This window comes from Urocitellus parryii, assembly GCF_045843805.1.
Source record: "Urocitellus parryii isolate mUroPar1 chromosome 16 unlocalized genomic scaffold, mUroPar1.hap1 SUPER_16_unloc_3, whole genome shotgun sequence".
Taxonomy (NCBI): domain Eukaryota; kingdom Metazoa; phylum Chordata; class Mammalia; order Rodentia; family Sciuridae; genus Urocitellus; species Urocitellus parryii.
In genome coordinates, this window is record NW_027551781.1 from 103,027 (window position 1) to 112,318 (window position 9,292).

Here is a 9,292-nt window from a genome sequence, read left to right on the forward strand (position 1 = left end):
AGGGAGAAAGGGAGGAAGGGGAAGGAAGGAAGGAAAGAAAGAAAATAAAGAAGAAAAAGAAAAGAAAAAAGAAGTGATGTAATCTCTTCCAGGGAGGGACACACACACATCATTCATGGTAACTTGAATCCATGTTCCTTAGTATGATAATTAATATTTGGGTTAAAATGAACTATTTTCTGTAGCTGGGGTTGCCAATGCCTTTAAACCCAACAGATTGGGAAGCTGAAGCAGGAGGATCACAATTTTCAGGCCAGGCTGGGCACCATAGCCAGATCATTTTTGAAAATCATACTGAAAAGAGCTGGGGATTAAGGACAGTAAAGGAATCAGATATTATTGTAGTGGCATCCCCTTTTTTCATAAAAAAAAAAAATTAACTGAGTTTCTCCAGAAATCTTCACCATGGCTAATTTTAGGACTGTCAACAAAAGAGTGTCCACAAAAAAGTTCAGTGTACATAAACTTCCTATTTTTGTGTTGCCCTATTTTACTGGGCTGCTAGTCTGGAAGAAATCAGCACTCTAGGTGCTGGACTCCCCCTTACTAGTTTTTTAGACACTTGTATCCAGTATAGTAGTTTGTAGAAATGTGCAAACAAGGCCTCTGGCCTTGATCTGGGCTTCACAGAGAAGTCACCAACTGGGCTCCATGGTAACAGCTGGTGGAGGAGGAAAGAAAGGGGAGAAGAAGCTCTCCCCTCCTCAGGTGCTGTCCTTGAAGGGTTAACTTGGCCAGAATAGAGAAAGAAAAACCTGCTTTTATGTGTGTGATGTGACAGCTTGACTATGGTGACTCCACTTTGTGAACTCAGCCATGACACTCAAAAAGCTCATGACTGGGGCCGTTTGGATTCTTTTGTTCATGAAAATTCCCCAAGAACACAGAGTGATCTATGGGACCAACTGGAGACTAACTGACCACAACTTTCAGGCTTGCTTATGTTGCCTGGACCCCCAAACTTCCCTTTTGTGGTTTTTGTGCTTAAATATGGAGCCAACTGAAGGTAGGGGCACCACTCTGACCATCTCATTCTTTCAAGAGCAGAGTGTCTGCCACTGGCCAGTAATAAAGGCTTAACTGGAATGAGACTGTGTGGTCTGAGAGTTATTTGGGGGTCCCGGTATTACAATGTGAACTTCTGAGCCCCTCTCCTTACATGCTGGGTATAGAATCCTGAAACCACCTGAACTCGGGGTTCAGGGGATGGATGGATTGATTACAGCAAAAGCATTGCCCTCTGAGACTGGCTGCGGCCAGATAAAACTGTTTACAGCTACCTTCAGTGCCTTGCCTCCTTTGTCCCTACATCGTTATTACCTTGTGTGCTTACCAAACTACAGGACTGGTGTGACTCTACATCATGGACTCTCAGAAAAGGGAGCAGTTATACTGTATTGATGTAGCCCAGGATTCCATATCCCTGGGATCTATAAACAACCCCCTTATTCCCTTTAAAGCAGTTATTTTGACCAAACACAAGGAAGTGTTAAGTGATCATTCTTTCCCCTCAAGGATAATATTCACAAATAGAAAACAAATGCTTTCAAAAGTGTTGTTCTTGCCAGGGACATTGGCACAAGCCTGTAACCCCAATTAAGAGGGAGGCTGAAGCAGGAGGATCACAAATTGGAGGCCAGCCCAGATTCCAACAAAAGGGGAAGGGAGGAATGGAGGGGGGAAGGGAGGGGGGAGGGAGGGGGGAAAGGAGGGGGGAGGCAGGGGGGAAGGGAGGGGGGAAGGAAGATTGATTGATTCTTTCCAATATTTCACTAAGCGATAATGACAATTAGCAGACGGTATCTATTTGAAATGAGTGGGAAGAAGAATGTCTGGCTGAGCTGGTGGAGGGAAGGTGGCCTTTTAGAAGGCAGGAGGCGCCTGCAATTTGGAGTACCTCCACTGGGTGGAGCTCCACTGAAAGAAGGAAGGTGCATTTGTGGCCCTGCTTCCTACACATTGGGAAAAGTGAGTGCGGGCCACTGGTAGGGAGCAAAGGGGACACCTGGGACCCGAGCCTCCCTTCCAAACCCAGGGAACCAGGGGACAGGGCCCAGGGCCACCCGACAGCTTCGACTCCGCGCGCCACTCAGCAGCTCACCCGCCCACCGGGCCCCAAGTCAGGTGCTGACCGCCTACCTTCAGCGAACTCACCATTTTTGGCTTCTCTGGTGACCTGGCGTCCTCTGGAGGAACCTGCGGGCACCCGAGATCCCCAAGAACACGGGCAGCGCAGTCACCTGGGTCCCTGTAGCAGAGAACACGGGGCCAGGAGCAGGAGTAGCCTCATTCAGTGAGGAAGAAAAGCCCGCCCCCCCAGCTTGCGGAAGCCTGCCCTTCCCCTGCCTCTGCGCACTGATTGGACAGTTCCCCCCAGTGACCCGGATGGATGGCCTCCAGGCCCGCCTCGGCATCGTGACTGACAGCTAACATCATCCAATCACTGGCTGAAATTGGGTAGAGTGACACATTCTTGGCCCCAGCCCTATTCAGGAGGAGCTTCCCGGCTGTGCTGGGAATGAATCCAGGTGAGAAGCCTTGGCTTAGCCTCTGGGACAGAGGTGACACCTGGCGCTGAGCTAGGCTTCAGCCATAGAGTGCTTTCGGAGCATGGGGAGGCCCTGGGTTTAACCTCAACACAAAAACAAAGCACAGCTTCTCCAGGAGGCAGGGGCTGGAGGAGCCCAGGGTCAGGTCTGCATCTGCAAACAGTGAGACCCTGTCTTCAAATAAAATGAAAAGGTGGGGATGGAGCTCAGAGGACAGGGTCACGCCCCATTGGGTTTGTTCCCTAGTACCTTAAAAAAGAAAGTATGATATTTTATTATATATTATATATAATATATATTTTATATATTTATTGTATATATAAAATATATATCATATATATTTATAAAATATATATAATATATATTTTTATATATGAAATATGTATTTTATATAATAAATTCTATATAATATATTTTATATATAAAATATGTATTTCATATGATATATTCTATATATAATACATATTTTATATAACATATTTTATATATATAAAACATATATTTTATATATATATATATATTTCTCAACCAAGTACATCTAATCAGAATATTATATATAATATATATATATAATATATATATATATATATATATATATATATATATATATATATATATATTATTTCCCCCAGCTGATGCGACCTCAAGTGACTTAGAAAGACAAGGTCTCCAAATTTTTGAAACACTTTTTAAAGATATCATCTATATGACCCATATATAATAACTAAAAATGAAAACAATTTGAAAACTATTTAGTAACTCTCCTCACCTCCTGGCCTCTGTTGCTTTGAGGAGGCTCCTGATCTATGAAAGGAAGCAACTGGGGTTGGCTCTGATGCCCAAGGCTCCCTTCCCAGCAGAAAGGGTGGGGGAGGAAGGAGGTCGATCCTCTAGGGCAGCAATGTGCTGTGGAAATAAAATGGGTGCTTTGTGCTTAGTGTAGATGTTCTACTTCGACTGTTAGGAAGTCTTCTGCAGAGATATGACTCTGGTGACCCCACAGGTCTGGTCAGGTGTTCACCCAAAACCAAACAGAAAAGGTTATGGTGCAAAGCAGGAAAGAAACTTTGACCAGTGCAGCTACACCAGGAAGACAAGGAAACCCTGTCCTTATCCTGTCTTCAGATGCTGACAAGGACTTTGAGGTTTGTAGAATGGGTAATCATAGGCATGTATGGATAGGGGAAATTGTATCTAGGATTTAGTATTATCTGTAGGATTTAAGCTTCAGGCATCTGTGGTCGTATAGCTTGTCTGTGAGCTCACACTCACTTGCCCCCTGGACGCATGTCACTCTATTGCAAAGACTGACCTCACTTTGTCAGGAGGAAGTCCCCCTCCAGTGTATTCTTTCCATGTCAAGGTTTTCAAGAAAAGCCACAAGCCCTAGGAAGCAGTATACCCCCAGGAGCTGACCCAGCACTCTCAGCAACCTGGGTTTCAACTGATAGTCCAATGAGAAAGAAACCAAATCCCTGCTCCACTTGGCACATTAACTCTGCATATAAACCATAAAAAATTGCCACTTGGGGCCAATACTGCCTGTCATGTCTATCCCCATCTTGGAAATTAAGTACAACTTTATTCTCTACTCTTAAGTTGGGCTTTCTGTAGTCTTTCACATCCTGCTCACTGGCACAAGTTCATTCTACATAACAATATTGCCCAAGGCCAAGGGGGGCTATTGGGTAAAAAGTCATATTTCCACAGGTGTGGAAAAGTGGACACATAGCTTCCCAGGGCTGAGAATTGAATTCCAGGTGCCTTTATTGTCCCCCATGTTAGAGATTGAATTGAGGGCAGGGGCACTTTGCCACTGAGCATCCCTTTTATTGTGGTTCAAAGTAGGTGGGTGTGAGCATAACTGTAATGGGCCTGAGAGAATAACTCCAGATGGTGACTCCAAGCTACTGTCAATCCAATGAAGAAGTTGACAAATCAGAGGGTGAGACCCAGAATGGTTGTTCATGCCTGTAATCCCAGAGGCTCAGGAGGCCGAGACAGGAGGATTGCTAGTTCGAATCTAGCCATCAGCAAAAATGAGGTGCTAAGCAACTCAATGAGAGCCTGACTCTAAATAAAATACCAAACATGGCTGGGTATGAGAGTATAGTATTTTGCCTTAAATGTAGAATTGAGACTTAAGAAAGGCAACCTGAGGGCAAAGAGAGCAAACTGGAGAGTCACGTGTACAGCCTCAGACTGTGGATGTGGCAGATCCTGAGTCCATGCACCTGAACCACCCTGGACACACAGGAGGTAGGGGAGGGGTCACCCTGACCAAGAGAGAAAGAAACAGTGTTGATTTAGGTAAAGTCAAAAGTGTCTACGTCCAAGATGCACTCAATCCAAGAAGACTTTCCTGGCACAAAAGGACAAAGGGAGTTGGGGACAACTAAGGGTGTATTGCTTTATATACAAATATGTGGGGTTTTTGATACCAGGGATTTAACTGAGCGCTGCCTAGCCACTGAGCCAAACTTCCAGCTCTTTTTGACTTTGACACAGGGTCTGGCTAAGTGGCTTAGGGCCTCACTAAGCTGCAGAGGCTGCTTCCAACTTGCAGTTTTCCTGCATTAACCTCCCAAACCAGTGGGATTTCAGGCATGTGCCACTCTGCCCTGCAGCTTGCTTCTTTAAACAGCCCAGTGGGACACAGGGAAACCCAGGTGAAGATCTGGAAGTTGGTGCACCCCATAGTACTTTGCCAAAGAGGAACTGGGGTGGGAAGCGGGGACCCTTGTGAACCAGAGGATAGAATGCTGACTGCAACCTGCCTGGTCACCCAGATGTTCCATCCTGTCACACTGTCAGCAAAAGCTGTGCTTTTTCTGTACCTGTGTCTCTTAGTTTTCTAGGGGACACATGCAAGAATGGTGGGAACAGACGGTTAAGAGAATAATCCTGTAAAATGGGCCCACTGTGCTGACCTGCACATGCATTCTTTTCCAAAAAGCAATTTACCTGCAACTCTGCCTGGCCCAAGTGGACAGGAGATGTCACATTCCTCAGCCAACTACCTGTGATCTGCATGAGAAATGCAGGCAAGAAACCCCCTAAGAGAAACCTAAGTGACTATGCAGGGAAAGACTTTGTGACTCTTTCCACAGACCAGATTTTGGGAGAAAGGATAATTCTTTGGATAAGGATCCAATTAAATGGCTCAGCGTGTGCCAAGGTGACATAGAGTTGCCATGATTGTCGAGACTTGAAAGTATGATGTCACCCTGCTATCAAAAGTCCAAAAGTGCACCTGGGCAGGATTCTCTGGAAATTTCTCAGGGACTCCAATAAAACTAGAGTGCAGAGAGAGAGAGAGAGTTTCAGGGGTTGATGTAGTCATCGGTCAGAGCCTCTTGCTTCAGGACTGGAAGGCCGGGGGTCATTCAGAGTGGCTCCTTACATATTTCCTCTTCCTTAATATTTGAAGGCGATTGGGAAATTGTACCTTTCAGTCACTGGATTCTTGGTCCGAGGTCATCATGATCTACTATTGAAACACAAAAGGCATTGGTAGAAAACATACTATCTCGGGGACATCACCAACTTGGAAGATCCTGGTTGTTATTATTATTATTATTATTCTGCCAAACACTCATCAGAAGATTCTTCATCTTTTCTCGATTTTATTGGGAAGCCTTGCACTTGGCAATGGTAACACAGACATTTTCATTTGGCATGGCGCTTCAGCCTCTCCACAAACCACAGAGCAGAGGGCTCAGTCACAATATTTATCACAGTGGCATTTTAGAGCATTTTAACTCAGTTCTAGTTTTTCCATCAGCATTTATCTGACGATCAAAGCTCTTGGAAGGAATTTAAGTCCAAGGTTAAGAGAATCCCTATGTTGTAAGTTTGAAACAAAGCCATAAAGACTGTATCATAGAAGCAAGGAATAATATTTAAAGTAGTCACTTCAAAGATCCTGAGACCAGAAGCTGGCCTAGGTCTAGTTAACTGGCATGCACCTGTTTCAGACCTGAACCTTAACTTCAGCAGAGTGTAGCTCTGAAATATCAGCTGGCAATAACTATGATGAGTTGTATTCATACAGGCGACAGGATAGTCATCATCCTTTCTTTTAATTCTCAAATTTAAGGAGTCTGTTAGGTCTGTCAGTGAGGTAGATATTCTGAAGGCAGAAGACAAATATCCTAACATCCTTTTGAGTGCCATGTCACTGAGGGTTAGGGTATTACCAATAAAACCTCCAGGTGACAGGCATCCTCCTGTAATTGTTCTTGTCCATTCTAGGAGACCAGCCTAAATGCATCCACTATTTCTAGAACTCTTGTGTGGTACTGACTAGACATTTGCATAATACTTAGGAATACTCAGGAATAATACTTAGGAAAGGTGCCAATTTCCATGGTAGAATGATCAGGGCAACCCTACATTGGTGGATACCTTATGTAAATAACTGGCCTGTAGAGAAAAATGCTATTTCAACAATCTTTCTCTTTGAACAATGGTACAGATAAGGAGTCTTAATTTCTAAGGGCCAGCATGATTGTCTGGTTTGGGTTTCTCATATGGTGACTATTTCTCAAATATAATCCCAGACAACCTGTTTGCCATAGGATCAACAGATAACTGACCACTACAGTCAGTAGGATTAATCTAGTTTCATGGGTGGACTTTCCAGTCCACACTACAATGTACATTAAAAATGGATCTGAGGGCTGGTGTGGTGGCTCAGTGGTGGAGCGCTCGCCTAGCACGTGCAAGGCCCTGGGTTTGATATTTAGCACCACATGAGAAAATAAACAGAATAAAGAGATTGTTTCCATCTACAAGTAAAAATCAAATTTAAAAAAAACAGATCTGAGGAATGGGTCCATAGAAGTCTCTTCATGATTTTTACTTACCTGACAAGTTCATGAAGCTGCGTGTTTGGAAACTCTGCAGTTGGAAGATTTTCTTTCCGGTGTCAGGTTTTTCGGTCATTTTCATGATGACGGGTTTAAATTCTATCTTTTCAAATCTGATTTAATTTACTGAATCATGTTTAGCAGCAGTGAACATGATTCAGTAAATTCAGCAGCAGTCTCGATTTTTTTTTTTTTGATGGTGCTGGGGATTGAACCCAGGGCCTTGTGCATGTGAGCAAAGCACCCTAACAACTGAGCTATATCCCCTGAGATTTTCAATATTACAATTAAGAAAAACAGTAAATATTTTGTAAGATCTTGTGTGTGCCTCTGGGGTCCTGTGTTCCCCCTTTTCTTTATTTAATAAAATTGAGTAAAGACTTGGCATAAGCCATGGTATCATCAGTTTAAGTTATGTATAGTAGTACAAATATTTAAATGATCAGATTTAACTTGTATTGATTATTGTAATTTCCCAATATATATACTAGTTGATCCATCCTAACAATTTAAAAGGAATCCTCAATCTCTTTCTGAGATAAGGTCTCAAAATATCTTCATGTTTCAGAATATTATCCTTTAAATAATTGTCTCTCGATTGTCTTTTAAAAAATGTCATTAAACATTATATAAATCCTACCATATTTTTTATGGATAATAGGTCCAGTCAGAGAACTTCTATAATGTCCATGAATTTTCAACAAGGTTTGCAACTTTTATTGCTCAAAACTAACGTACAACTTTAATTTGGAGAACCTCAGTCCTAATAAAATTCCCATATCTCAAAATGATTCAACAAACAAAATATGCAAGAATGGACAGTCTTTGAATCAATCAAATTTAGTCTCCAAGGAGAATTGTAAAAATTAGATTTTTTTTTTAGAAAGAGGGAGAGAGAGAACTTTAATATTTATTTTTCAGTATTTGGAGGACACAGCATCTTTGTTGGTATGTGGTGCTGAGGATCGAACCCGGGCCGCATGCATGCCAGGCGAGCGCGCTACCACTTGAGCCACATCCCCAGCCGGAAAAAAAAAAATTAGAATCTAAGTCAGCAGTTTAATGTATTTAGTGTTTAATCAAGGATGTGAATTTATTCACCCAAATTAATCCTTGCCTTAAACAATAAGAATCATTAGGCAATAATACCTTGCTTATAGGAATTAAACTTAATATTTTAATAGGTCTTTATCATATCAAAATATGAACAAAAATATTAGCTCAGTATCAGCATAGAGAGTAAAATCAGGAAAATAGCCTGAAATATCCTTGAATTAATCAATTAAAACTTTTAGTCAGTCCAGTACATATAAATCTTTTTTTTTACATTTCTATATTAACTGTCTAATTAATAATATAAAACTATTTCTATTTAGGAAAATATTTTTATCATAAAAATCTAGAATATAAAAAGCTTGGTTTACCCAAAGATGATTTTATTCTTCTTAGGACCTCCAATGTGTGCTTCTCCTCTGTTGAAATTCCTTTTAGAATTTTTCCTGGTTACACTTTGAAATAATTTCTGAAAATAATTTCTGAAAAATAATTATCTTTGTACCTTGATAAAAAGAAATATCAACGAGGGATGGGGTTGGGGCTCAGTGGTAGCACGCTTGCCTGGCATGCATGAGGCACTGGGTTTGATTCTTGGCACCGCATACAAATAAATAAAAAAAGTAAAGGCCCATCAACAACTTAAAAATATAATTAAAAAAAAAGAAAAGAGATATCAATGAAAATATAGTTAAAATCCTTGGATATTTCTGTAGATAAGGGCATAATCCATAATTGATACAGTAGAATTGATTAACTTCATGTAACCACGTGGTTCTTAAGATATTTTGGATCCATTTCAATTTGTTTTTAACTAGG